The sequence below is a fragment of the Alligator sinensis genome, unplaced genomic scaffold (genome assembly GCF_000455745.1).
Source record: "Alligator sinensis unplaced genomic scaffold, ASM45574v1 scaffold816_1, whole genome shotgun sequence".
Taxonomy (NCBI): Eukaryota; Metazoa; Chordata; order Crocodylia; family Alligatoridae; genus Alligator; species Alligator sinensis.
Genome location: NW_005843344.1, coordinates 28,629 through 31,093, shown reverse-complemented (window position 1 = coordinate 31,093; position 2,465 = coordinate 28,629). Strand labels below are relative to the sequence as shown.

The 2,465-nt window shown below is 51.0% G+C and overlaps 1 pseudogene; it reads left to right on the top strand.

The window, feature by feature from the left end:
* Window positions 1–1,000, top strand: part of LOC112548632 — a 1,977-nt pseudogene extending 977 nt beyond the window's left edge.
* Window positions 1,001–2,465: the final 1,465 nt, after the last annotated feature.

The following is a 2,465-nucleotide window of genomic DNA, read 5'->3' as shown; positions in this document are numbered from 1 at the left end:
CCCTGGGAGCGCTGTCCCTGGGGCAGCACTGGGCCGATAGGCAGGCCACACCTGGGGGTTCTCCACTTCTGACTGTGATACAGCTATGACAGGGAGCAAACCCGAGGACTGTCTGCCCCTGCTTACCAGAAGGGCGTTAACTGGCGGCACCCCCTTGCCTGGGAAGCAGCAGACATGGGTCTGAAGTCCTGCCGACCCAGAAAGAGCTTGAACCTGCTTCGGCTTTTGCCATCACCATGCTCTAACCACTAGGTCATAATCCAGGCCTTGCTTAGAACTCTCCCCATCTCTCCTATCCAGGCTTGCTCCTTTGGCAGCCAAAACAGGGAGGTAAGTGGGGATATAAGGTGGTGCAAGGTTTTATCCTAGTTCCCAATGCAAAGAAGAAAGCCAGGTGTTATGTAGCCATTTCAGCCACCAAATGTGAAGTTAAATTCAAAGGGTGGTCCAATTCCACCACTGAGAATTACAGTCCCAAACCTTGTAAGGGCAAAGCAATGCGGCTTCACAGGTGAACTGTACATAGGACAGGGCCTACAAGACCTGTGAGATGAAGTGCATCACCCAAGGCCACCCAGCAGAGCAGTGGCAGTGTCCCAGGCAGATTTCCAGCCTCTATGTCCCCAGCCATGTAGTATTTGAGCAGGACAGTGCCCTCGCCTCCTGTTTCTAAAGCACGTCTTTGTGTTGAGCGTGTTGTCAGTGTGGAGAACAAGAAACAAAGATGAATAATACTATTGAAATGCTAATGTTACGGCCCTTTACTCCTGCTCGTCTCTAAATCCAAATGACTCTTTCCTTTTATTTTTAGTGTGGCTGTTGGAGGACTCTCAGCATCACTGGAAGCATGGATATCACTTGAATGTATGCAATTTGCAGTTTTTTTAGGGTTTCATTTATTTCCCTTAAGGTCTCTACAATTGTCTATCACTTCTTTCATTCCTTTCATCTCAGTGATCATTTGGCTGGTGAAAGACCGTCTCCAAATACAGCAGTCTAGAGGATAGTTATGCTACCCGTGTTGGGGATTTGTCCAGAACAGACTTTTTCTGGCAAAGGGAGTCATGTTTGAAGGGGGAAGCTCGTCACACCTTCCCCACGGTTTTCCTTCTGTCTGGCAGTTCCCTGCACAAACGTCCCCACTAACAGCCTGCACAATGAATCTGAAGTTGTACCTGATCTGTGGGTGTGGAAGAACCAGCTCGTTCATACAGCATCCCCCACGTGTGCATCGCTGTTAGGACAGCACAGCGGGGTCCTTGCTTCCAGGCACTAGGCAGTACTCAAGCATGGCCCAGAGGTAGAACCAAAACACGTGAAAACAGAGACAAACCTGCTCCAGAAAAAAAAGAGAGCATGCACTGGTTCCTCCTAAGCAGTGGCCATGCCTGTGTGCTTCAGCACTGCACCAGGGATTGCCGCAGCGAGGGTCGCAGCATGAGCTCTGCACAAGCTGTCCCTCCCCTGCAATGGGAATCAGGTGGCGTGTGTGCATCAGGAGGCTCAGCCAGGAGTGAGAGCTGCCTGGATCCAAGCAGCACCGCACCACTGGGTGGGGACATGGCATCAGGCAGGGAAGGCAGCATGCGCAGCAGCAGGCACGGTCACTCATAGAAGTGGAAATGAGTCCCAGGTGAGCTGACTGTGAATGTGTCTTGGTTTACAGGGATGTCTGCGGACACGTGGCCAGCCTGGGACAGAGAAGACTCATTAGACACAGCTGTGGTAAGGATCCTGTCAAGCCTCGGGTAACAACCCCGGGACATTGGACTGCAAAAGGTCTCTTGGCTCCCCCAGCTGACCCCTTACCTTTCTCAGGCTTCTCACTTTTTCATTTGCTTCTGGTATCTTTTCCGTCATCTCTATGCAGAGGTTGCCTCTAGCCATTTGGCGCAGTCTGTTCCCCAGCCCGGTTGCTCCAAACTTGCTATCCCTGAAGTCAAGGGGTCTTTTTCCACTGGTTTCAATAGGAGTAGGGCTGAGCACCTTTCCCTAATCTCGATCCAAACAGCAATTTGAGCATGGGCCAAAAGCACCTCTATGTACAGAAAGTTTCTAATTGGTAAAGGCTCTTAAATCTTCCAGAGAACGCAGTGACTGGAAAGTGCCTCTGGATAGACTCATTCGAGGAATACGATGCCCCCTATTTTCTTGTTACACACCAGGTTATTAACCACAGGAACAACTTACCCGGGCGGGGGTACGATGAATTGTCTCTCACCTGACGTCCTGAAATAAAGGCTGGGTCTCTGTAAAAGAGAAGCTAGAGCATGACCTGAAATGAAGGATATCTGCACTGCCTCCCCTCTGCGCAGGCTGGCTCGTTGTGCAGGATTAGTGTGGAGCGTCTTCCCTTCCATGCAACCTGCGGCTCTAAGCCATACAATACAATGGGTAGCTGGGGTCTGCTCCCTTAGTGCTGCTCACAGCAATGCCAAGTGCCACACTTCATTGCTCAGGTGCCA